The sequence below is a fragment of the Zootoca vivipara genome, chromosome 8 (genome assembly GCF_963506605.1).
Source record: "Zootoca vivipara chromosome 8, rZooViv1.1, whole genome shotgun sequence".
NCBI classification, from domain to species: Eukaryota; Metazoa; Chordata; class Lepidosauria; order Squamata; family Lacertidae; genus Zootoca; species Zootoca vivipara.
Window position 1 is genome coordinate 4,258,314 of NC_083283.1, and position 27,944 is coordinate 4,286,257.

The window sequence follows — 27,944 nt, forward strand, 5'->3', positions numbered from 1 at the left end:
GATGGTTTACGCTACAACACCCAGCAGGCCCAGTCATACCGGCTGGGGTTGATGGGAGTTGTAGTCTAAAACTTCTGGAGAGCTCCAGGTTGGTGAAAACTGTGCTAGGGGTAAAGCCCTGCCAGGCAATACTGCAGGATTGTTGTTGTTGTTTAGTCGTTTAGTCGTGTCCGACTCTTTGTGACCCCATGGACCATAGCACGCCAGGCACTCCTGTCTTGCACTGCCTCCCGCAGTTTGGTCAAACTCATGTTCGTAGCTTTGAGGACACTGTCCAACCATCTCATCCTCTGTCATCCCCTTCTCCTAGTGCCCTCAATCTTTCCCAACATCAGGGTCTTTTCCAGGGAGTCTTCTCTTCTCATGAGGTGACCAAAGTATTGGAGCCTCAGCTTCACAATCTGTCCTTCCAGTGAGCACTCAGGGCTGATTTCCTTCAGAATGGATAGGTTTGGTCTTCTTGCAGTCCATGGGACTCTCAAGAGTCTCCTCCAGCACCATAATTCAAATTGCAGGATATCTAATTGCAGGATAGATATCCACAAACACACCTATCTACCAGCAGGTGTCCCAAGTCCATCACTCCACAAGCCTGGGCAACTTAGCATATAGATGAACATGTTAACCCAACAAGACCCCTACCATAGACCCAGCCAGCTGAAATGCCCTTGTTCACAGCCTCAGTAGCCAGTCAGGTGCCATGGGGCTTTGTCCAATCAGGGATAGGGACCGTATTGCATGCCCACTGCATATAAAAATGATAGGTTGTCACCAGCTCCTATTGCTACAATGTCAAAGAGTTTTCTACTTAACTGGTAAGCTATTTTCAAGCTAAACAAAGCCCAAATCTCGTCATGTTGCAAGCCACCTTGGGCATGATTTAGGTATGGAAAGGTGGGACACGAATAAAATAGTGATGAGAATCATTAGGAGCTTATGGACACCAGAGATGCAAGTTACATGAAGGCAAGGTTATGAAAGAAAGTCTCTCCTGGAGAACTGGTCCTTGAGGAGAGGGAAGATTTATTGGCAAGGAAATATTAGGAAGGGTCAAAACTCAAATGTCTGCATCGTAGCTTCATTGCATGCAGAAGGTCCCAGGTTCAATCCCTAGCATCTCCTGGTAGGAGAACCTCACCATCTGTGTAGATAATACTGAGCTAGATGGAACAATGGTCTAACTCAATATAAGGTGGCTTTCTATGACAGATGGAGGAGATGCTCCAGCAAGATACAGCAAATGCAGAGATCTGAATGGGAAAATGTACACACACACACACACACACACACACACACACACACACACACACACAGTGATAAATGAATCTGTGCAGAGAAGAGGTTAGGAGAACATCAATAAAGTATCTACTGAATTGATTCACACAGGCACAAACATTCCCATATCTAAACATTCAATGACTCAAGAATGGAGCAGAGGAAGCCAGTCTAGACTTTCTGGAGCAGAAAGTCTGGAGCAGAAAGTCTATAGTGCTCTACAAATTGACCCACCCTGCAACTGCTTCATCTCCTAGTAGCACCTTTTCTTCTGCATTACTCATCTCTGGGCACTTCCAGGCTGTCACTATTTTTGTGTAGGATTCAGTCACTTGCATGCCGAGGCCCCGAGACTATCCCATTACCAAAGTGAAATAACCAGACAAATGTAAAATTGAGGTGCGTAGCATTACACCCATTTTATAGATGGGGAAGACAGAGGCTGGGAGCAGGGAAGGGGTTGGACTAGATGACCCTTGGGGTCCCTTTCAACTCTACAGTTCTAGGATTCTATGAGTCTCACTGAAAAGGTGGCAACTGCCTTCAGTTTTCTCTGCAGCCCCATGCATCCTGCTCAAGGAGTGAAAGCCCCACTGAGCTGGGCTGTACTGGGCTTCACAACGTTCCTTAAACAAATGCAGAGGCATGATCTAAATATAAAAAGAGCTGCAAGTGGCCAGTGGCAAAAACAGGAGAGGGCTCCTGCACATTTAAGAAAGTGCTGGGAAATGGGATTCAGCTTGCAAGATGAGCCATACTCGACGAAATCCCCTGCCCTACACAATAACTAAAGGGGCAGGAGTCCTCTCCTCTTTTGAATCTGAGCTGCCTTTTATCGGCATTGGTTTGACCCCAACATTTTAGTTTGAGGCTTTTGTGTATAAGTAGGGTGTAGACATCTAGGTCATAAAGTCAGAGCTGTTTTAGACCAGGAAGGGAATATACCATCTTTTGAATTTCTTGCATCACTGCCTTCCTTGTGCCTTAAGCCCTCCTCCGGCGAGAGGGGAGAGAAACCCAAGTGGGTGAAAAACAGCTCTTTATATTCCTTGCACATCCTGAGAAACAAAAGGGGCTGGGAGGAGAACATTTTCCCCTGCTCGGTAAACACTACTTTGTTCCACCAAATCAACAGCCTGCCTCATCCATCTACTACAGTGGGTTTTCTGCAGGGTAATTAATTTGTCATTAGAATGGATCCACAGTCAGGTGAGTGTGCTCAAATCTCGCCAAAGCACTGGTGCAACAGCCTTGCTCAACCTCCAGATGTTTTGGACTATAGCTGCCATCAGGTCTAGCTAAAATGACCATTCTGATGCTGGGACTGGAGAGAGCCCAGCTGAGTTGTATTCCAAAACATTAGGAGGACACCAGGTTGAGAAAGACTGTGCTAGACCATTGCTAGTTTAGCATCACTATTGCTGGGGGGTAACTGAGGTCACATCACCACTTATACCTGTAAAGCAAAGCCCTCTTATACCAAGGTTTGCCTCTAACTCCCATCAGCCCCAGCCAGCTCGGCCAATGGTCAGGGATGATGGGAGCTGTGGTTCAAGAACATCTGGATTATAACCCTGGTCTCCCAGGTTCTAGTCCAGAGATCAGCAAACTTTTTCAGCAGGGGGCCGGTCTACTGTCCCTCAGACCTTGTGGGGGGCCAGAATATATTTTGAAAAAAATAATGAACGAATTCCTACGCCCCACAAATAACCCAGAGATGCATTTTAAATAAAAGAACACATTCTACTCATGTAAAAACACCAGGCAGGCCCCGCAAATAACCCAGAGATGCATTTTAAATAAAAGGACACATTCTACTCATATAAAAACATGCTGATTCCCGGACCGTCCATGGGCCGGATTTAGAAGGCGATTGGGCCGCATCCAGCCCACGGACTTTAGTTTGGGGACCCTGTCCTAGTCCAACCCTCTAACCACTGCACCCCACCGACACTCATGAGGGAGGGGAAATTTTCTAAAAAGAAATTGGACTGTCCCTAGAAAATAGGGACAATTAGGTTATATGTAGCAGCCATTATTGATGGACGGTTGCCTCATAATAACTAGTAATTTTTTGTGATGCACCTTTAGGCTACAATACTATACCCAGTTACCAGGGAGTAAGACCCATTGAGTTCAATGAGACTTAGTCCTGAGTAGACACATAAAGGATTGAGCAGTTTACCTTCCCACAGCCAGCTTGTCAAGGATCCAGTCTTCTCAGTTCTGATCAAACAGACTTTCGATTGTCACATGATTAGACACAAATGCTGAATGCATTTCTGAGAAATGGCCTTTGAATTACAATGGGTAAGCTGCAGTTTCTGAAAGGGGCATTAAAAATGTTTAGATTGAACCTCACTTCATGCATTTTTATGGAAAAAATAAGTTATGGCAGTTAAAGATAAATAAATAGTTGGCATTACTGATGCGGCTGTTATTTCTGTGTGGCATAATCAATTCATTTTCTGCTTATTTTGACCCATAAAAAGAGACTTGGTGGACCAGACCAAAACTGTCTATCAATTCTGATAATCAGTTCCCAGTAGGGGCCAGTGAGATGCTCCTGGGAAGTTTGTGAGCAAAACATGGACCTTGACAACTTGTTTCTTAACAGCACCTGTTATTCAGCGGTGCACTGCCCTGGAACATTCAGGTTCCACTCAAAGGATAGTCACTAAAAGCTTATAGATCCATACCCTACGAACACATCTGTTCCTTTTTTAAAGGATTAGGCCTGTCTTAGGGCCCAGCTGCACTGTACATTTAAAGCAGTATCATACCATTTTAAATAGCCAAGGCTTTCTCCCAAAGAATCCTGGGGAATGAAGTTTGTTAAGAGATCTGAAGGTTGTTAAGAGATCCTTACAGTTCCAAGGTCCGTATAGTTAAAGCTATGGTTTTCCCAGTAGTGATGTATGGAAGTGAGAGCTGGACTATAAAGAGCTGGACAATTTCTTTTATACTAAGCCGTTGCTTTTCACTGAAATCACATCCAGTTCTTGTTAGGAACCTGATCTCCACTGGTGGTCAAAGCGCAGAGTTTTCTCCGCAAACAGATAGCCAAAATCACTGCCCCTTTTCATGCCCAAATGCCAGCTAGCGACATTTGGGAATGGGTTCCTACAGCCCCATGTCTGAGCTGCAGTAGCGTTGCTAACGGGGGGGAGGGCAAGTGATTTCTGGGGAGGCTTGTGCATTTACGAGCCAGGCTCCAAGGGTGCATTTGCTTTCCATGTCTCCTGGCAAAGACACCCCACGAAACATTGCTTTTTCTCCACTCACTGTGCTGCCTCCATGGAGTAAGACATATTTTCAGTCATTGATGCTTTTGAATTTTGGTGCTGGAGGAGACTCTTGAGAGTCCCATGGACTGCAAGAAGATCAAACCTATCCATTCTGAAGGAAATCAGCCCTGAGAGCTCACTGGAAGGACAGATCCTGAAGCTGAGGCTCCAATACTTTGGCCACCTCATGAGAAGAGCAGACTCCCTGGAAAAGACCCTGATGTTGGGAAAGATGGAGGGCACTAGGAGAAGGGGACGACAGAGGATGAGATGGCTGGACAGTGTTCTCGAAGCTACAAACATGAGTTTGACCAAACTGCGGGAGGCAGTAGAAGACAGGAATCACAGAATCATAGAATCGTAGAATTCTATGTAGAATTATATCATAGAATTCTATAGCCCGGGGTGCTATGGTCCATGGGCTCATGAAGAGTCGGATACGACTAAACGACTAAACAACAACAGTTGCAAGAGTTCTATGGAAAGGTGGATTGAAAACTGCAACTTGGTGAAGGGACTAAGGCAGTGATAGGCAAACTCGGCCCTCCAGATGTTTTGGAACTGCAACTCCCATCATACCTAGCTAACAGGACCAGAGGTCAGGGATGATGGGAGTTGTAGTCTCAAAACATCTGGAGGGCCGAATTTGCCTATGCCTGCTCTAACCACTGCACCACACCCCTTTCTCTGCAATTGCCTTTCTTCAGTCACTTTTCAAATGGAGAATCCAGCTGACGCCATTTGCGCACTGTTGCATTCTTGCAATTTTGTTATCCTGGGCTTCTCCAAACCTGATTCGTTGCTCCCATCCAGGAATGCCACTATGTGCAGCTCTGACAAGGGGTGAGATATTCGAAATAAATAAATTCCAGCCCCTTCCCCAAAACAAAAATTTTGCAATGAGGTGGTGGTGAGGAGAAGCCATAAAACTTAAACCATTTTTGAGTGGGTTTCAAATGTGGCTTCAACATGCAATACCTCTGCTGTGTTCAGAGCCATGGTGCCTTGAAAAGCAGAGAGTCTGTCAAAGTGGTTCGTCAGTGATGGGTACTGTACCCTGCTGAGTCACTCTGGCAAGTTCCTCAACTATTCATTGCTCCAAATAACTGTGATTCAGCCTCCCATTTGGCAAAAGAGGCTGAATCATAGTTTGCCTATGCCTGGACGAAGGATTCTTTGGGGAAAGACAAAGTGGTGCGATACTGCATAATAAGTGTAGTGCAGGTGGGACCTGAGTTCCTTCAAGAGCCTCCTCAAAGAGAACTCTTCAGATAAGTGAAAATGATGTCACAGACTTGTTCTCAGCTGCCACAGAGAGCAAGAGGACTTAGGTCTGGGAGACTTATATTGTAGGAAGGCAGATTTTGGCTGAAGGTTAGGAGAAACCTCTTAGCTAGATCTGGTAGGAGTTGTATTCCAAAATCTCTGGTGGACACCAGGTTGAGGAATCTTGCTCTCGATGGTAAGATGGTGGGCCAATTGCCTGGATGGTTGATGGAATTTCCCTCCTGGAAAATCTGCAAAGCAGAGGCTAACAGCCATCTGAAGGCGATGTTCCAGCTCCGGGTTTCTTAGATTGAGCAGGGTTTGGGCTAGATGGGTCAAAAGGCCATCATTCCTGTTGTTACAAAATTATCATATATACCCCTCATGTGCCCTAACATAAGGTTACCAGATGTCCCCGTTTCCCAGGGACAGTCCCCTGACAAAAATCCATCTATTTAAGTAGGAAGTTGAAGAGTGTCCCCGAATTCATTGGAAAAAATCTGGTAACCTTACCCTAACAGCTTCCAAGTATAAAAACAACTATAAAGTATCCACATATAATTAAAATAAGCAGTTAGAAAATTCCATCAAAACATTGAAAACATCCATAATTAAAATGTGCATTAAAATCAAAGCAATTAAAAGAGCTATTAAAGCAATTAGTTCAGGAAGCTTGCATTCAGGGAAATGCCTGCCTAAACAGGTGTGCTTTCAGGACCCAGCAGAATGCCAATATTGATGGCACCTCTCGTTTTTCAGCAAGGAGGGCATTCCATGACACGGGAACTACCAGTGAAAAAGCCTGCCTCCATGTTACCATTTCTATGATTCTATTAAAAAACCCACATTGTCCTTGAAGCCTTTGACATAATCCCTTAGCCCCCATATTCCACTTTAAGTAGCACTGAGAACACAAACTGAAATAAACGCACACTCTCCCTCTTTGCCCCGACCTTTGCCTTCCTCCGTTTCCTCTGTCAAATGTTTGATGCTAATCTTCTTGGGACAGGGATGGGTCTGCCTTCTATGTTGCAAGACAATTTGCACATATCAATGGTGCTATATAAAACATCACAATTAAGAAGTAGTTTCCAGTAGTACATAAGATGAACATTATTTCAGAAATCTGTACAACAATCACCTGGGCATGTGGACTAGGAAATATTGGCTTTTCTAAAAGCTACTTAAACTGGGTTTTTTTATTTAAAAAAATTCTATTTTAAAGAAATTAAATACTGTCCTGGTCGCCATCAGGAACCAGCAGAGTCCACAACAGGCTTACCCAACCTGGTACCCTCCAGGATTTGGGGAACTCCATCTACAGTATCACCCCTGGTCTTTGACCATGTTGGCTGGGAATGATGAAAGTTTTAGTCTAACAAAGTATAGAAGAAAATAAAAAATAATATTTTTAAAAAAATATGTTTCGACTATGCAAGACCAACATGACTACCTACCTATAACTTAAAGTATGGAAGTTTGGTCTAGAAGTAGATTGCTCTTGATCACTCTTCATTGGGGTTAAATTTGCACACTCTCCTCCCCTCTCCCCCCTATTTGTGAACTATTTTCTTCCCTATTTGTGAACTAATTTGAGGGCAAGAATTAGAACATAAGGAGAGCTGACTGGATCAGACCAGTGGCCTATCTAGTCCAGCATCCTGTTCTCACAGTGGCCAACCAGATGCCCCAAAGGGAAATGTGCAAGCAGGATTTGAACACAAGAGCACGCTCCCTTCCTGTGGTTTTCAGCAACTGCTATTCAGAACTATTGCTGCCTCCAGCAACAGCATTCATACTGACCGGTAGCCATTGGTAGCCCTCTCCTCCATGAATCTGCCTAATCCTATTTTGAAACCATCTGTGTTGGTGCCCGTAACTGCCTCTTGTGGGAGGGAGTTCCATAGTTGAACTATGTGCCGCACAAAGAAGGAATTTCTTTTATCTGTCTTGAATCTTCCAGCATTCAGTTTCATTGAATATCCATGAGTTCTAATGTTAGGAGAGGAGGAGGAAAACCTTTCTCTATCCACTTTCAGTGGGTGTCTGGCTGTTAACCAGAAGGTTGGTAGTTAAAGTCCACCCAGGGATGGCTGTGGGCAGGATTCCTGCATTGCAGGGGGGTTGAACTAGATGACCCCTGGGATCCCTCCCAACTCATTCTCTGGTTCTATATTTCTATGAGCTTCTATCATGTCACCTCTTACATTTCCTCTAAACCGAAAAGTCCAAAACGCGGCAACCTTTCCTCATAAAGGAGTTCTTCCATCCCCTTGATAATTTTAGTTGCCCTTTTTCTGAAATACCAGTCAACTGTTTGGCAGTGTTTCTCAATGGCAAATATTAGCAGCGCTTCAGTCTCTCTTATGAGCAAAGAATAAATCAGGAGAAGAGAGTGCTAGAAAAATGCACAGCATGGGGAAGAAGGGGAAATGACATAAATTGTGCCACCCCCCAACCACCAAAAAAAACTGGAGAGAATTTTCTTAAAGCCGAGTCAAAAAACGAACAATCCACCAATCTGAACTACTTTGGTACAACACAGTGGTGCGGGGGAAAGAAGAGTCAGATTCTTTAATCTTTAACAAACTGATGCTCACTCAGCATCAGGCAACGCCAAAGGAAAAGAAAAATGGCTTATTAAATAGCAACACGGGAGGGAAAAGCTTGAGTGGGTGGGGTAATACAGAAATATCTGCATAGTAAAGGAATTTGCTCTGTAAGGTCGGAGCCAGCTAAAGAGAAGCACAGATTAATTGCTACTGGGTCTCAGTCGTGGCATGGTAGTTCCCCCCCCCCCCCAGTGTTTGCAACACATTCACTTAGAAATGTTGGAAGTGCTCCTGAGCATGCACAGAGTGCAGATTGGTGGCTAACTGCAGAAAGTCCTCACATGCAAGGGGCTGGAGGGAAGGGCTGTAGCTCAGTGGTAGATCACTTGCTTTGCATGTAGAAACCCCCCAGGTTCTTTCCCCAGTGGAAAAGGCAGGGTTGCAAAAGGCTCCTGTGTCTGAAATCCTGGGAAGCCAAGGAGGCAATACTAACCTCGGTTGAACCAATGGTTTGACTCAGTGTAAGCCTGCCTCTGAGGTTCCTAACTTCTCACAAAGCGCCAAACCCATCACTTCCCTCCCTAAAAATATTAAGTTCTCTCTCTCTGTATCCCTTTCATTCCTGAAATTAATTCAGATCCTAGGATCTTAAGCCAAGATCCTAGGATCTGAATTAATTTCAGGAATGAAAGGGATCTATGAATTCAAATACCAGTTTGGAGATATGACTTCAGTGGAAGTGCAGCAGAGGCAGGAAGATGTTGCTTAAATTTCAACATTGCAGCTTCTGGGGTTTGCAGAGATGGAAATATTATGGTGTGGTTGATTTCAAGGGAGGTCCCCGCCGCCCCTCTCTCGGTTTCTGTCTTCCTTTGCCCCATCCGAAATGTTCTGCTCTTCCTTTCCTTTTACAATCAATTTTTTTAACTGTACAAAACGACACCAAATCACTAGCGGCATAGTCAACTTTAAAAGTATCCAAAATAAGACCATGATAATCTATATTTGGGGAAAGAGCGCCATCTCTCTGTCACTTGGTGAAATCCAAAACCAATTGACTTCAGTTTTGGCGAGCTACCGTAGCCATCTCTACCAGTAACCGCATCTCTCTCTCTCTCTCTCTCTCTCTCTCTCTCTCTCTCTCTCTCTCTCTCTCTCTCTCTCTCTCTCTCTCTCTCTCTCTCTCTCTCTCTCTCACACACACACACACACACACACACACACTCTTAGCAAAATCAGAGTAGAATAGAAAATCCACTAATCCTACAACTACGCATCAGCATTTCCTACTAAAATGTGCTGTGTGCTTGTGTGTGTATGTCTTTGTGTGCATCCCTTTTACTTTCTTTCAGAATAATTTCATTTTCAAAGGCAGAGCAGATATACTGATAAAAAGGGGGGTGTCTAACCATTCATTTTATTCTATTTTTCAAAAGACAGCAAATGGCAATGGGAAACTTTAAGGCAAAGGGTGTTTTCAGGGAGAGAAAGAGAGAGATTGAGGTCTGCTTGGGGAGATGGAGAAATTCTGTGCATGGCAGACATAGATGGAATAGGCAAGATCAAGACTTACAGCCCTAAACATCATTACCATGGGAAACTTATAAGTCACATTAGGTTAAGTGGGATGTACTTCTGAGTATAAACATGCAAGGGTGTAAGAGAGAGATTGTTATGGAATCCCTTCAGTTCTGAAGTGGATAGATGTGGGAATCAGTGAGTAGAGAGAAGGCATCTATGGATGAGCCAAGAGATAGATGGGTCTTACAGTCATTCTGTCTATCCCCAGAAGTGCATGAGTGAAATTCTTGAGAGCAGCTTTATAGAACCCAGGAATGCTTTTTTCCTTGCACAAATGGAAAATTCTGTCTGACAAAACTGCTCCCCTCAAATTAGAGAGACAATATAGTCTGGAGCTCTCAGATTCAGCTCAGCTTTGACAGTGTCAGAATCTTACTCTGTTATTGAGCGACTAAAGGGAGCATCATTCAGGGAAGTCCATATTTTATGCCTCAAGCTCTCAGGAGGACTGCCATAAACAAGGGTCTGTTTATATTCCACCAATGATACCTGAGTATAAAGAGAGGTGCTTCTTGTTTATGTTTGGGGTTTTCCACCCCACCTGTTTCACCTCCCACGTTTCATGCCACATATCACTTAATCCATCAACCAGTTAATTCAGATCCATCTGAATTAATCCTATCAATTCCCCCTGGAGCCATTTGCCTGGCTTAAAAGCACACCGTGGATCCTGTTATTGGTCCAAGCTTTCAGTCTGAGTGGCAAGCCAGACTGCTGGGCCCTGAATGTAGCAGTAGTGGGGGGGGGAGAGTCAGGAACAACTCAAATTCATTTTCCTAAACCTTGATCCTTAGGGTCACGGGTCAAGGAAGACTTGCTTTCTCATTCCAGACCTGGACCCTTTCCAGAATCCGATGTTTTTCAGCTATATAAGAACCATTCTACCTAATACCTAGCCTCAAATTCAACATGCATGGAATTTGCAGGAGAAAATCCATTGACCTGGGGAGGGATCCAACCTTTTGAGCGAAGAGCTATTTTAGTGCAAAAATACATGTGGGCTATGCACACTTTGATGTCATACATTTCTCTCCCCACTGTTTAATATTGTTACATGAAGGAAACTGTTGAATCTGAATTCACTTGGCCCAGGCTGGTGGGTGTCTATGAGACATTGCTTTCTTACACACAGATGTAAACATTATTCCAGCTTTTGCTTATCCGTAAATGAACACCAATGCTGCATTTATTTCCCCTTGCCTCATTTTGGTTTGGTCAAATACCTGACCAGGCACATTGGGGGGGGGGGGAATGTATCATTTATCAATTGCATGTATGCCCTACCTTTTCTCCAAGAAGCTCAATGTGGTGTACATAATTCTCCCCACTAATTTAATCCTTATAACAACCCTGGGAGGCTGGAGAGCAGTGACTGGCCCAAGGTCACACCCAGTTAACTTCATAGCCCAGTGGGGATTTGAACTCCGGTCTCACAGGTCCCAGCCCATTACTCTAACCACTTCACCCCACTGCCTCACCCCACACTTTCCCAAAGCACCCTTTTCCCAACAGAGGCTTCTCTTGAAGGAGGCTGCATTTCGAAAAAGTATGGGCAGACTTTTGAAAGTAGGTACAAATCCTTCCCCTTATAACGTGATCTCATTCTTTCTCTCCCAGCCCACTGTACCCACCGACGCCAATTTCCAATGTAAGGAGAGACTGGGGAGCGTAGGTGCAAACTCCTTGGGGCCCTGGGTGCCTGGGCACCCACAAAATTCTCTGCGACCCTTTGTGAGTGGCCGGGCACCCGCAAATTTCGGTGCCAGGGCTATGTACGCTGCATGGCACTCACGGTCGCGGGGCATGGTCGCGGGGCCAAGTTGGCACTCCTGGGGGGAGAGAGGTGGCTTCCACGAGGGAAGAAGTTGCAAAAGCTCATCGTGAATCCGAGACACATACAGATACTGTATAGGAAAATGCAGAGCGATGGGGTGGAGAGGCAGTCAGGAACACAACAGCCAGTCTGTCCACCACATATAAGAGGAGAGGGAACAGAGACTCTCCAAAAAGCACATCCACGCGCGCCCATACCGTTGGGGCAAGGGACATCCGTGGGTCAACCCAACACCCCCACCTTAGGGATAGATCCAGGGTAATTCCGGTGTAAGCTGCCCTGGCTTCTGCTTGGCAGAAGGCAGGGAAGGACGCCTCGGTTTTCCCGGTACTGTTTCCATAGAAAACAGGAGGGGTGCGGGGGCTAACCAAGCAAAGGACCTTTTGTATCGTCCTCATCCTTTGCTGCAGATCTAAACTGCTGAGGGGACGGGGTCACTCAGCTTTGGCTGCACAGATTCAACACCACCCCATCCTACAAACCTCCACCCGAGACTCTCCGAGACCAGATGGTCCCCGGTGCGTTCGCTCCCTGAAAACTGCTCGGGGTGCGGGTCATGGAGAGGGCAAGACCCTATGTCCTTAATCATTTCGGGCGGGGAGTAGGCTTTATTAGCCGGCTGTCAAAACCCTGAAGCCGAAGCAAGCGAAGGATTCACGTCCCGTTGACACTCCGGTAGGACCCCATCAACCCACTCCACCGCGGTTCCCAGTGCTCCTCCGGCTTACGCGATTTATGGTTCGCGGCAGACGGCTCTTTCCCTCCCCGCCTTCGCCTAACGCAACGAGCAGCAGCACTGCTCCTGTTTCCTTAACTCCACACACCCTCACTTCCTCACCATTATCGTCATGCGGACTAGAACCCTGTGTTTTGAAAGGTGTTTTTTTATTAAAGATCCCGTTCCTTTCTCTGCCCCACCTCCTCCTTCCAGGCTGAAACGCAGCATATCAACAGGTATTTTTTTAAGGGAAGAGAAAGGGAGAAGGAAATCTTGCTTTCGAATTCATGAAAAGGGATTTTGATTCTCTCTCCGTCCCCCCGTCCCCCACTCCCTCTGCCGTCAACCTTGCTTCTCGATTGGTAAAGGAAAGAGCCCGAAAATGTACCCGATGGAGGCGGGGTGGGGGTGGGGGTTCGCTGCAGCTCCGTCTAAAGTGTCTCTCCTTTAAGCAAGACTTAGCCGTATCCATGGAGCTGCTTGATCTCGACGCAGGGAGGTGCGTGGATATTTCCCAATCCGAGTCCTGAAGGATCGTTGGGCTCCGTTTGTAATAATAATAATAATAATAATAATAATAATAATAATAATAATAATAATAATAATAATAATTACTTTGACCTTGCTGTGATATTCAAATGTGGCCTCTCGGGGCACACCAATCCATCAGATTGGATTTGGGCTTGATCGGGCCAACAACAACAGTGGAATAAGACGCCGGTTGTGGGTGAGGGGCGTCATTCCCTCCTCGCTTATTTTCACTCCAGCAAATAAATAAACCCCACCGCCACCACCTTGTTAAGTTCAAGAATCGTCGGCGCTGCCTATAGAGACTGTGCGCCTCTCGATTTCCCCTCGATCCTGATCAGGTGTTTTGGGAGGAACTGGACGTTGCAGGAATGGGACCGAGGGAGACTGTCTCCCACCCAAGGGCGTACCCACCGCGGGGCAGGGAGGGGCCGCTGCCCTACTCTAGAGGCAGGGCCGGTCGGGCAGCTGCGGGCAAGAGTGGCGCTGCCGGCGGGGCTGGTGGGCAGAGGCGGAGGACAGCCCAGCGGAGCGCGAGTTCGGCGCCCGCAGCAGTCTCTTGTGCCCGAGCCGTGCGGAGTCCACACAGCCGCGCTGTGTGGGAGGAGGCAAGGGCTGACGCTCCCGACGTTCGGTAGACCTTTGCGCATGCGCAAAGCGGGGCGCATGCGCACAGCGCGGCTGTGGACTCCGGCGGCCGCCGTGCAGGGCGCATGCGCACAGCGCGGCTGTGCTCAAAGGTCTCCCGAACGTCGGGAGTCGTTCAGCGCCTGCCAGACCGCTGCAGCAACGGAGCCTCGGATAGCTTCGCGGAGGCCGGGGCTTTGCTCCAGACCTCCGCGGAGGCCCCGATCCAAGCCTGGTTCCCTTCTCTCCCCCCCCCCGCCCACCCCCAGACTTCCCTCTTCTCCTCTAGGCGGCCGCTGGTTTTCTCCCCTTCGCCGCCGTCGCTTCAGGTTTATTTTGATTTCACCTGGGCTCTGTAGCCCCGCCCACATTCCAACTTTGTGGCCCCTCCCCTCCCGCGCCTTGGCCCCGCCCCTTGCCCCCCCCTAGTTTTGATCCTGGGTACGCCCCTGCTCCCACCCCCTCACAAAAAAGAAGAAAGCGCCTGGCTGTGCAGCAGACACAGGAATGAGTACGGGGGGCACCCCTCCTCCTCCCCCTCCTTTTCCTTACCACCTCCCGGATCCTCCTTGCTCCTTCGCTTTCCCCTCTCTGCATAGAAGGGGGCTTGTTTCTTCCTGGGGGAAAGGGGTGTCCTCTCCTCCCCAAAGAGCGTGGCACCCTCTGCGCGCCTCGTGTTTTTACGCAGAATGGCTCCCCTACCCTCCAAAGAGTCCATAAGTTACGGCTTCCAGGCTGTGCCTCTGGCGGTCAATAGGACGACTCGCGAGTAAGAATCGTGGAGCCCGCCAAGATTGGGAGGAGGTCTCTCTGGTGGCTTGTCCTGGCTTGTCGTCGTTCCCCCCCCCCCCGCCCCGCCTCAAAATGTGGTCTCTCAGAAGTATAGGGGGAAAGGGGGGAAACCCGGGGGGGGAGGAACTTTATGGATGCGATGCATTTGGGAGATCTGCCCTCCCCCGCCCTAAACCTTTCCCTGTAAATGCCCACAATGATTCAAATAGGCGGCGGGGGCGGTGGTGGTGGTGGTTGGGACGGCTTCAAAACAGCGACCCCCAGCTTTCCAAGCGGGTGCGAGAGAGAAGTCGACTCCCGCAGGGCGATCCCCCATCACGTCTACTCGCGAGTAAGCCCCCGCTTGGCTTCTCGAAAGGGACTTTGTTCAACGTGCATACGCGATTGCAGCCTCCTAAAGGCGACATTAACGGAGACCTTCCCGACAAGCCACCCCTCTCCATTACAGACTTGTAGGTTTTCCGGCTTCTCAGACTAAACAAGGTGTTGTTGTGATGTTGTGTGTTTGTGTGTGTTTGTGTTTGTCTGTATTTTGGCGAGGTCCGATAACCACTCACTGCCGGTCCTTCTCCCTTTCGGTTTAGCTCCAGATCTCCCCATCTATGCAGTTCCAGGCAAGCTGGGCTTTGCAGTGGAGACCGAACCTCTTCCAGCCCCCAAAACTGATCCATTTCACATTCCCTGGCTCCCTCCCTCCCTTTCGTTCCTACAACTTCCAATCGCAGGCAAATATGTCCAGATTTTTTTTCTTATTCATTTTTTTTTTTGCAAAACAGAAACAAAAACTGTAGTACCGTACTAGTTACCTTCCAAGCCCTTAACAGCAAAAAGGCTAAAGTTCGGATCAGAAGGGTCCAGTATTTGAGAGGCGACGGTGTAGGAGCTCAGTGGTTTAACTCAAAAAGACAACAATTCAATATTTAAGATCGGCTCCAGATACTAGAAGAAGACCCCCCAAAAAAGTTGCATCCACTCAGGAAGAATAAATCAACCCCTCTCCAAATAAACACAAACCAACTCACACACACGTACATGTATTATATATATATAAACCGAAAACTTACCTTTCTAGACCATCCACGGAATTATACCGTTTCCCCCAGCCGGATCAAATTCCAAATGGAAAGCATCCACATATCCAGAAGTAAGAAAATGGCCATTGGCTAATGAGTCAAAAAGGATTTCGGGGAGAGGGGGGGGGTGTCGTTTTGCTTCCCCCCCTTCCAACCCACTCTTAAACACACACACCAAACTTTGCTCCAGATTTAAAGTGCACACAGCCACACACTCACTCTCTCACACCCCCTTTGGTATTGGGGTACAAAAATAAAATAATTGGAAATGAAATATGATTGCTAATAATGATCGGCGACGGGCGGTGATAAGGGCGCAGGAATCCTGAGCGAAGGGAGAATCTCAAAGCCCACTTTGGAGAAGGAATAAAGGAACCCAAGGCGGGATTAAATCCACCAGGAGAGAAGGAAGTCTTCTTGGAACAGCTGAAAGGTTTTGGGGTGCTGCTTTCCTCCCCCCCAAAGTCTTCTTCCCCGGGGAGGCCAAAATCCATCCGGTGCCTCAGAAACCTTCTTTTTAATTCCTCCCAGGATCTCTTGCGCTTCTGATTCCTGCTCTTGGATCCCGGTCTCCTTCCCCTGGTTCTTTCGGTTGTAACTAGACTCGGTCTATGTAGCCAGAGGCTGCATTAAGGATTACATCAGGCTTTTATAAGCTTTCCAGCTCGCACATTAGACAGAGTGAGAGGGAGAGAGGGAAAAGGAGGGAGGGGGAGTGAGAGGGAGGGAGGGAGGGGTGGAGAGAGGGGGCTGATAAAAAGGGCTCGCGCTTCCTCGCTATACTGTACACTATAACATACATCTAGCTCAGTAAAAAAACAAAAAAAAAACAGGCAGCTCCGCGAGGAAAGCCTAGAATAAGCGCCACATCATTCCATGTGCCTAGATGAGAGGGATCCAGCAAGCAAACGGAAAAAGCTGGCTAGATCAATGGGTCTCCCACGCCGGGATAACTTTCTCCCGTGGAGAGAGGCTGGGAAGAGGCAAGGAGAGACTGAGGAGCGTTCGGGCTGTTTATGACACATAAATCAAGCCGAGCCTCTGGTAATCACGGTGCGCTTAGCCTGGCCAGGTAATACCGTACTAATAATAATCCCCGGGAAGATGACTGGCGGGGAAGGAAGCGCGCGCGGCGGCGATGGAGAGGGAGTTCTCTGCAGCCGGAGGCAAGAGATGAAGAAAAAAGGTGGCGGTTTGGAGAGGGGAGCAGAGCTGGATTGGGGGCGGATCGAGGGAGCGGCGCAGTGCTGGAGAGGGCGTTGAATGGATGGAGGCAGGTTTGTGGGGGCGCCGGGTCTCGACTCTATCGCCTGTCCAGTAACGTTGGGAAAGGATCGGAGAGGGGAGATATTACATGGGGGAGGAGAGGATTTAAATTTGGGAAGAGCGGAGGCCCTCTTCTCTCCTCCTCCGCGAAGGAGAGAGAGAGAGAACGAGGAGGAGAGCGCGCGCTGCGCAATGAACGTGGGCACGGAGCTGGAGAGGTGATGGATTGCGCCGGCCGTGCTTTTGGAGAGGTTGACCAGGACGCTAGGGAAGCCTTCGCTGCGGTTTCCCCGTCTCTCTCTCTCTCGCCCTCCCTCCCTCCCTCCCTCCCTCCCTCCCTCCCTCCCTCGAACCACACACACAATACACACACACACTCCTCGTTTTCTCTGCCTCCCTCCGGGGAAGAGCAGGGAATGTCAGCGCTGCCTGACACTGAGTCACAGAACAGGCGGAGGGGATGGAGAGACGCTCGTGGATGGAGGGTGGAAGGTTGCTCTTCCCTAGCCCCCCCCCCACGCATGCGCGCGCACACAAGGCAATCTAGGCAGCTCCTATCTGGGCCGAGGTAAGCTCCTCTCCCCAGGCTTCTCAAGCCCCCCACCCCCGTTGATGGTTATTGCACGATCCAGGCCATTTCTCTGTCTCTCCCTCCTGGGTACGTCTCCAACCGCATCCCCTCGCGATTTGGTGCAAGGGATGGTGGAGAAGGCTCGGCGAATCCGGCCAGACGGATCCATAGCTCGGTTCAGCCGGAGGCGCGAGTGGGTTACTGCCGAGCGCTCCTACAGGCTTGTGGGTCGCTGTTGCCCTTGCAGCCTGGTTCCACGCGCGTTTACGCAGACGTAACTCCCGCTTTATCCAACGGAATTCACTCCTAAACGTGTATAGGACTGCAGTCTTGGATCAGGGCTATGCTAACACCTATTTTAGTTTATTAGCGCCATGAACTGGTGTGTGTGTGTGTGTGGCGTGGGGGGAGGGAGGGATGAATTTAGAACCCGTTTACTCCTGATATGAGTTACTTTGCGTCTGGATCCTCTCCATGTTTGCTCAGAAGTAAATGCAACTGGTTCCAGTGTGCTACCTCGAGGCACTTTGGCAACACAACGGCTGTGTGTGCGCTTTCTGTTTTTGATTGGGGGGAGGGCGCCGACCAGTTCCAAGGCAGTGGGGTGGAGAGAGATGATCTTTAAAAAAAGAAAAGAAAGCAACCTGCTGGCATTAGGTCCTAGAGGTCCTCATCTACAGGATGAAGAAGGAAACAAGTGTGGGGAAAAAAAAACAGCACCAGAGACTAAGACAAAGCAAAGGAGGGAGAGAAAAGAGGAGGCTGGAAGAGCCGGGAGAGGGAGACTACCCTATTTAAGCTCCAAGCATTCCCAGAGCATTGGAAGGTGGTGGCGGTGAGAATCCCAAACCCTAAAGGTATTTATGAAAAAACAAAATCCTGGACCCCCTGAATATAGGATTTTAAAATCCTGATTAGTCACTGTCGTCTTCTTGACGACATCCCACATCAGTACAGTCATCAGTCCATCCAGTGTGGTGTTGAGAGACCTGCAGAACTGTGTGGATGGAGAGCCTCCCCTTCAAATCGCACTGGTGGTAAATAGAAAGGATGGTCAAACTGAATTAATATGGTGAATGCCTAATCTGTTCTCCCAACACACCATGCACAGGCCAATGAAACTTCTTCCCATGGAACTAAGTCGACTGAAGCCAGTCAAGTCCATCTCTTGAAAGGGCCTCGAAAGACATCAGTACAAGAAGTTTCTAAGTGTGTCATCCTTGTTGTTGTTAGGGTTTTTTGTTGTTGTTTTTGCTACCCCACCCTTCCTAGGTGCAGGAGAGTAGTTTATGGATTTTCCACCTACCCAACCTCCTGCTTCAAATTATTATTTGGTCTGATCCGGAAGGGCTCTTCAGTTATTACATGATCTTTCACCTTCCCAAGGTGGTCAGAGATGGTTGAGACATTTTAGTCTGGGGATTTAACCCAGGTTCCAAACTGAAATGGGGGGGGGGATGACTTTCCAACAAAATCTGGCAGCTGGGCCCACTGATTGTAGAACTGGTTGTCATCAGAAATGGGAGGAAGTGTCCAATGTTCCCTTGAAGTTTGAGAGGGCCGGTCAAGTTGAACAGAGTGTGATCCTCTTTCAGCATCCGGCATACACGTTTATAATCATTTTTCTTGGTTTGAAAAGGGTAACTATGGATCTCTCCCAAATAATAATTGGCTCTAGGCATGCAGAAGGATATACTTTGACAAAACTAAATGCAACCAATGTCCTTTGCTGTTTTTAAGAAACTAATTTTGAATATCAGATTGTGAAATCTGATTAGAAACTCCCACTGCCAATGCCAAGTATTTGTGTAGAGACTATTTGGACCAACCTTGTGTATAACCAACACTAGGAGAGGCACAGGGGGAGTGTACTCTTACTAATTATCCTGGACCTCTCGATGCCTCCTCCTCCTCCTGGCAGAACTATATAAAATTTGCAGGCATACTTTTCCTTCCAGGGTTGATAAACCTAATATATTTCAGGGAAATGATTCCAGGGGCTCTTGTAGCAGACACTTCTAAAATGTGATCACTTTTCCCTTCCCCAAAATGAGCTATCTAAAACCTTTTAATTTTTTGGACAGAAATGGATAAAATTTGAAGGTAAGGTCACTGCTTATGAAGGCTTAAATCGTTCCAAATTCCAGAAGGATAGTTGCTTTGATTTCCCTACAAGGGCAGCTGTTACAGTTTTGGGGTTGAGTGAAAAAGGAATAACTTAATCTCCTTTAGTGTTTTGTGGGTAATTAGTAGGAAATTAGTTCAAAAATTACAGACACGAGAGAGGTTCCTTTCGGTAAGAAGCATTCCAAAGTGCAGAAAAATAGGTTCAATGACTTTTGTGCTAAGAACCTTCAAAGTTTATTTTGCGGAAATGACAAAAACTAAATGAGATTTGCTTTCTGGGTAAAAAAAAAGCACTCCCTTTGATTGCAAGCTAGACCTGCCAGTCACAATGGAGCCCTCCCTCAGAAACCTCTCCCCAGTTGTATGTTTGCTCTCCCTTCCCTTACCACTTCACTTTGGCATTATGGTGTTATTGCAATCTTAGAGACGTTACTTTTAATTTCAGCAGACTTTTGGCAGCATTTTAGCATGCCTGGGTCACCAAGGTGCCATAAAGCACTTGAGAGATCCTTACTTTGACTTGTGCTGCCTTAAAGAGTTTCTGCTTTGTCTCTTGACAAGCCCAAGATACCACCAAGGACACCCCACTTTGCCTTGGATTTCAAGATTTAATTCCGTCATGCACCCCTAATTTTGGGTGCCTGTCTTGGATTATGCTGTGCAACCATCTGAACAAAAAATTGTCATGAACCAATGGCGACAAATATTTATTTTAATCTGCGATGCTACCTGCTGGAGGTCAATAAGGGGCATGTTCTGTGGCTTTCCCCAGCTGCAAGAATCAAGCACAGCCAACTGCTATAGTAGGGCTGCCATACGTATGGAATTTCCCAGACACAGCTGGAATACAGCAGTTGGAAACAGTGTCCAGGCAGAAATCGCTCAACAACTTTTGTGTCCGAATTTTTTACTTTTCGAAATATGGCAACCCTAGCTAAAGTATCCAACAAGATATGTGCTTATTGTGGACAACACACCAGGAACATAGACTCCATTTGGGTCCATGAAGGCTGTTCAGCATAGCCGATCATTAAGAGCAAATGAAGTCCATTGCGAGTGTAGGCAAGGTTACAATGATCATCTCAGTTCCTTGTGTCATCGATTGCCATCACTCTGCATGGACCAATGCTTTTGAGCAATCCTTGACAATTAGCTCAAAGGTGGAAGAGGTGTTGATGCTTTTGAGATTGCCAGATACGTTGGCCACAATCCAGCCCCTTTCAGCTCAGTTTGGGCTTGGAGGGATTCAGTGTAGTCTGACTCAGAAGATTTCCCTCTCCCCTTTCCCCCCCACCCTGTTTCCTGGATAGGGGCAGCAGGGGAGACCTGTAGGAGGTGATGCAATGGATTAGGAATGGGGAGAGATGAAACACCCTCACTTATTTCTCAGCAGGGAATACGACATCATCTCCTGGAGTCCCCATGGAAACACTCTGCAGGGCTCTCAACAGGGTTATCTCCCCCCTCCCCCCCATTGCTTTTGACAAGGAGTCTATGGTTCTGGCCAGGAATTGCCTTGGGGCAGCCCTCATAGGACTTCTTCCAGGAATCTGGTAGGAAGCCCACTCCCACACCTCTCCGAAAATAAAATAAAATGAACAGAATTTGCAGAATAGCTTATCCAGGCAACAACTGCAGCAATGGCTATAGCAACAGTATATATGTACACACAAATCACTTCCTTGTGAGCAGCCAAGTCTTGATGAAAATTTATTCTTTAGTTGAAGGTCCATATCGCTCCAGTCTGAAGCAAACAGCAGGAGGAGGTAGATGGCTATTACAAAGTTAGAGCTCCCTCAGACTGGTGGCTTTTTTAGGTGTATTCTGTTGAAATTCTGGAAGCCAAGACCCAAGTTTGGAAACTGCAAGTACTCTTTGGTGACAGAACCCCCAGTAGAGATTTAACATTGCAAAACATGCAGCATTGAAAAGTGTGGGACTATTGACTGTAAACCTTTTAAAATTTGCCCTTCTGGGGAATCCCCAAAATGTCTCCTTTTAAAATCTCTTTCCAAGCTACCCCACTTCGAGATAAACTACAGGTTTGGCCAGTCATAAAATAGTTTACTTACAAACCTCTTCAAAGGTTAGATTGATGTGCTTTTTCACACAGCCATCAGAAAAGATGCACAGGCAATCAAAACGTTGCATAGTTAAAAATGCAAAAGTTTCCAAAATATTGGTATAGAAAAATGCTAGTTTCAGACTCTGGTTTGAAACAAAAGAGGCTCGTTAAAGCCATGTGGCTGGAGTGACCAGCTCAGAGCTCCTTGCATACTGAAGGCCACATGGACAGAGAGAGAACAAAAGCTTGGTGAAACAATTTCCTCCCAAGGTGGGAAGTGATGACATAGCCTAAGCTTGGCAGGCTGGCTTACTCTATGGTTCTAACCCCTTCAAACACTACTTGGATTCAAGCATGCTAGAGTTATATGAAGGTAGAGCCCTACATATTATGCAACATGCCATTTGCGCAATAATAGTGGGTTAGTGTTGGATTTGTGCTGAACTGTCTACGCAACTTTCTACATTCATAGCTATTCTGCGATGCTTCCCCGGTGTTACTGCATGATTGCCATCTTGAGGACCAAGGCACAACAAAAGTGAGACCAAGGGAGGGAAAAACCCACCAGAATATTTGCGGTTATAAAAAGTTAGAGGGTTTCAGTGGGTAATTATGGGACATGCAAACCCCCCCCCCAAAAGTGATTGGATCCTAACTCCCATCAGCCCCTGCCAATGTGTCCAATAGCCAAAGAGGATGGGAGTTGTAGTCCAGTAACATCTAAGAACATCAGAAAAGCCTGCTGGGTCAGGAAACAGCCCATCTAGTCCAGCATTCTGTTCTCACAGTGGCCAACCAAATGTCTGCAGAAAACCCAAAAGCAGGATTCAGGCGCAAGAGCCCTCTCCCCTCCTGTGCTTTCCAGCAGCTGGTTTCCAGCATCATTGCTGTCGACAGCTGTGGAGGCAGAGCATAACCATCATGGCTAGTAGCCATCAATAGCCCTCTCCTCTATCTGGTGGGCCACAGGCAGTGGCGTAGCAAGATCAGGTGGTGCCCGGTGCAGAATTTTTTGTCACCCCCCCCATTGGAATATAGGTGGACTCCCAAGAGACTGCAATCTACTCACAGTATAAAAAGACTGCCTGTGATCTATCCGTTGTCATTGCCAGGAGTTGTTCAGCTTTTTTTAGGGAAGGGTTGACCAAAGTTGTTGAGCTTTGTTTGGTATTCCAGGATTCCAGGATTTGGGTCCACTGTTGACTGAGCTTTTGCTACTCTCCTTCCCTCCCCCCTCCACTTGTTTGCTTGCCTGCCTCCTTCCCATCCTCTCCCTGCATGCATGCATGTCTTCTCCAGCAGCCTGGGATCGGGCAGCTGTCGAAACGAAGGGCGAATAGGAGAACACCGCAGCTCCTCCCTTCCCCCAAAGGCTCAGGGTAGGTGGGAGTCACAGGCGGGCAGCGAGATGAATATCACCCCCTCAGTGATAACACCTGGGGCGATCTGCTCCCACCTTGCTCTGCCCCTGGCCACAGGTGATCACTCTCCAGCCATATACTCCCACATCCTCTCTTCTGCTGATTCCTTGCTAAGAGAAGCTCAGTTTGCATGCCTATCTCATTGTGTCTCCTGCTTCATCGAGGCTCATCCCACTTCCTATATCATATCACCTACCAAAGTCCTCAAATATTACTAGAGCAGCCTTCTTCATTGTCCTTGTCCATTGCTCAGGCTGGCTGGGGTTGTTGGGAATCATAGAATTGTGGAGTTGGGAGGGATCTTGAGGATCATCTAGTCCAACCCCCTGCAATGCAGGAATATGCAGCTGTCGCATTAGTGGATTGAACCTGCAACCTTGGCATTATCAGCACCACACTCTAACCAACTGAGCTATCATCTTGTAGCCCAAGACAGCTGGAGGCACTGGGCTGGAGGTGGCTGTACTACACAGTGATGTCTTAAATGCAGGATGATGACCAAATCAATAATAATGGCAAACCACTTTTCTGTTCATGGGTTTGGGTTTCAGTTCTTAACAACATGAAACCCTTTGCAATTAATGCGTGAGTCAAGCAACTTGACTTCTTTAGAGCTGCAAGTCTGGAAGTTTCCTGCTAAGTGTCTTCTCATCCATAAACATACCTGGTAGCCTTAGGGAAGATGCTATTTGTAAGCCTGAGCCCCCATTTTATATTATGCAGATAATTCTGCTGGCCTACTTTACAGAGCTGTTGTAAGGATTGCCAAGGGGGATTGCTCCTGTCAGGAGTTCTGTGAATAGAACTATCAGCGCAGGCTGCCTTGAGGCAAGACCTCTAAGAACCTGACAAAATGCCACAGATATCGTGTAATATTTAGGTGATGCATCTTGGTGAGAGCTAAGATAGTCCAGGAAGAAGAAGAGGATGGGCAAAGATGGGTAATTTTGGTAGTGATCTTCTGCAGCAGACCAGGTACATGTTAGCAGAAAACAAAAGGACCCCCCAGCAGTTTTTGGAAGAGGAGTGTATAAGAGAGAGTTGATGATACTAAATTACATACCTTCCAACATTGAGACATTTCTCCTCCCTCCTCAACCCCCCATTTTACACACACACACACACACACACACACACACACACACACACAGCACTTCCAATCAGAAGAAGGGCAAATGACTGCCAGAACACAGCACACACAGCTTCTACTGTCCTGAGAAAACCCCTGAACCCCATTTTAAATGCATTTTATTCTCTGGTAGATTTACAAAAAGCAAAACACATGCCAATATATAAATTTTAGAAAGGGGCAAAATAAGATGTGGGTGCACAAAGTATTTCTTTTTCTAATAAAATAAAATAAAATAAACAAAGAGGAGGAGGAGGAGGAGGAGGAGGAGGAGGAGGAGGAGGAGGAGGAGGAGGAGGAGTGTGGACTTGATATCCTGCCTTTCACTCTGCTTAAGGAGTCTCAAAGCGGCTAACAATCTCCTTTCCCTTCCTCCCCCATAACAAACACTCTGTGAAGTGAGTGAGGCTTAGAGACTTCAGAGAAGTGTGACTAGCCCAAGGTCACCCAGCAACTGCATGTGGAGGAGCGGGGGAAGCGAACCCGGTTCACCAGATTACGAGTCCACTGTTCATAACCACTACACCACGCTGGCTCTCATTGCGCACTGCCGCACACCTCCTTTCTTTCCTCGCAAGGTGGCCCTGCCCTCTGCCTGCCCCTCAGAGCCAGTGGGTCACATGCAGTCTCTCCTCCTCCTCGCACACTCTCCAGAAGCTGCTACAAGCTGCCCAAGGAAGGAGAGCGGCAGCAGTGGCCATGGAGAGGCAACAGGGTGCTCCCTCGCAGGTGCCAATGCTGCCAACTACCACTGCTTGGGACAAGCGCTGGCTCCTCTTCCTCCCTGAGCTTGGTGGCTGTGGCACTGGTGGGGGAAATAGGGACATTCCGGGATCCAATCGGAGGCCAAAATGGCTTTCATAATTCCGGGACCGTCTCAGGGAAAATAGGGGCACTTGGAGGGCATGAAATTGCTCAGGGTGGTTAAAACCAAAAGGGATTGCAAAGACCTCTGAAAGCACTTCTCCAAACGGTGTAAATGGGTAGTGAAATGGCAAATGCAATTCGAGGTAAACAAGTATAAAATGATGTGTACTGGGGCAAAGAAATATTGATTTCACATAGGAGTTCATGGGGTCAGGAATGAGACTGACCAGGAATGAGACCTTGGGATCATTGTGGATAGTTCGGTGAAGATATCCACCCAGTGTGTGAAAAAGACAAATTACATTATATAGAAATCATTGGGAACCAAACTGAAAATAAAACTGTTGACATCATGCTACCATTATAACAGATCTATGGTGTGAACATATCTGCAATGTTGTGTACAGTTCAGGTAGCCTCACCCCAAACAGGATATTGTAGACAGTGGCGTACCAAGCCCAGGCGGTACCCGGTGTGGCGCCTGTGCGGCACCCCGTACGGACTGTGCATGTGTGACATCCCGTGTGTGCACACTCCGTACAGGGTGCCGCTGGCATGTGGCGGCCTTATGGGCGGCTGCTCGCGCATGGCAGCCATATAGGCTATAGCCTATACGGCCACCATGCACGAGTGGCACCTCGTAAGGCTGCCACACGCCAGCGGCAGTGCAGCCCGTACAGACTGCGCATGCACAGGATGCCGTACATGTGCAGTCTGTACGGGGTGCTGCTGGTGCGTGCTGGCCTTACGGGGTGCCACTCACACAGGATGGCCATATAGGCTGCCACGTGAGCAGCACCTCGAGTGTCACCCCCCTCCAGGGTGGCACCCGGGGCGATGCCCCATCACACCCCTTGCTACACCCCTGATTGTAGAGATGGAAAAGTTCAGAGTAGGGACACCAAAATGATCAAGGGGTGGAGAAACACCCCTATGAGGAAAGGTTGCAGCATTTGGGGCTTGATAGTCTAGAGAAAAAGGGAGTAAAAGGCAACATGATAGAAGTTTAAAAAATGATGCATGGCATGGAGAAACTGGATGGAGAAATGTTTTTTCTTCCTCATAGCACTAGAACCCAAAGACATCCAATGGAGCTGAATGTTGAAAGATTTAGCACAGACAACAGAATGTGTTTCTTCACACGGTGCATAAACTAGGGAATTAGCTTCCACAAGAGTAATGACCATCAAATTGGATGGCTCTAAAAGAGGATTAAACAAATTGACAGAAAGAGCTATCTTTGGGTAATTATCCTGATGGGACATGGGTGGCCTTTTGGTCTAAACCACAGAGCCTCTTTGAAGGTACTTTTATCATATGTGGTGGGATTGTAAAAATGTAAAAATGTATTGGGAAACGATATATAATGAAGAAAATGTTGAAAATAACATTTGTTAAACAACCAGAAGCCTTCCTGTTAGACATTTTAGGTCAAGACCTGCTGAAAGAGAAGAGGACACTATTTATGTATGCTACTACAGTGGTGAGAATTATAATAGCACAAAAGTGGAAGACCGGAGAAATGACAACTAAATAACAATGGCAAGAGAAATTGATAAACTATGCAGAACTGGCAAAATTGATGGACAGACTTCGAGAAAAAGACAACAGTTACTTTGAAAAAGACTGGGAACCATTCATAATATACTTGCAGAAACAAAGGAAGACTATTGACTTGATGGCAGGATTTAAATAAACACTCACATCTTTATTAACAGAGAACATTTAAAATGATAAAGATATAGTGGATTTTGAGGAAACAGCAGTATGTAACAAGAGGGAAACAAACCAGAAGTGGAAGTTGGGGGAAGCCCAGGAGGGGAGGGAAGAGGTGATGTAATATAAATGTTATTGATTTGAGATGTATGTAATGATAGAAAAAGAAAAGTGAATAAAATTTAACAACAACAACAACAACAACAACAACAACAGAGAGCCTCTTGGACTTGCCAGTCAGAAGGTCGGTGGTTCAAATCCCCATGACAAACTGAGCTCCCATTGCTCTGTCCCAGCTCCTGCCTCTGAACTGTTGGGATTCTCTCTGCATGCAGCACTGTTCAAATCCGCACGATGGGGTGAGCGCCTGTTGCCCTGTCCCAGCTTCTGCCAACCTTGCAGTTCAAAATCACACCAGTGCAAGTAGATAAATAGATACCGCTGTGGCAGGAAGGTAAACAGTGTTTCCATGCGCTCTGGTTTCCGTCACGGTGTCCCGTTGTGCTAGAAGTGGTTTAGTACTGCTGGCCACATGACCCGGAAAGCTGTCTGTGGACAAACGCCGGCTCCCACTGCCCGAAAGCGAGATGAGCGCTGCAACCCCATAGTCGCCTTTGACTGGACTTAACCATCCAGGGGTCCTTTACCTTTCACCTTTTACTTATCTGATGGATATATTCTACCTTCACAGTTGCAGTATGCTTCTGAATATCAGTTGCTGGAAACCACAGGTGGGGAGAGTGCTGTTGTGCCACAGAATCGTAGAATTGTAGTGTTGGAAGGGATCCTGGGGGTCATCTAGCCCAGCCCCTTGCAATGCAGAAATCTTAACTAAGGCATCCATGATTGATGACCATCCAACCTCTGCTTAAAATCCTCCAAGGAAGGAGAGCCCACAACCTCCCAAGGGAGTCCGTTCCATTGTCAAGCAGTTCCTACTGTCAGAAAGTTCTCCCTGATGTTTAATTGTGTTCCATTCCTGCTTGTGGGCTTTCCATAGGCTTCTGGTTGGCCACTGTGAGACCGGGGTGTTTGATTAGATGGGCCTTGAGCAGTCTCTTTTTACGTTCTTTGAGCTGAGTTGCTCTCTATAACAATGAAAAGGCTCATAGAATCATAGAATCATAGAGTTGGAAGAGACCACAAGGGCCATCCAGTCCAACCCCCTGCCAAGCAGGAAACACCATCAAAGCATTCCTGACATATGCCTGTCAAGCCTCTGCTTAAAGACCTCCAAAGAAGGAGACTC

The 27,944-nt window shown here is 47.3% G+C and overlaps 1 protein-coding gene across 1 annotated transcript in view; it reads right to left on the bottom strand.

Annotated features, from left to right (window-relative positions):
* Positions 1-15,659, bottom strand: part of ADGRB1 (adhesion G protein-coupled receptor B1) — a 340,537-nt gene extending 324,878 nt beyond the window's left edge. Inside the window, exon 1 of the mRNA XM_060277561.1 lies at positions 15,525-15,659. The gene's annotated coding sequence lies outside the window, so the exon portion shown is untranslated. The remainder of the gene's footprint in view (positions 1-15,524) is intronic.
* Between the last annotated feature and the right edge of the window lie 12,285 nt (positions 15,660-27,944).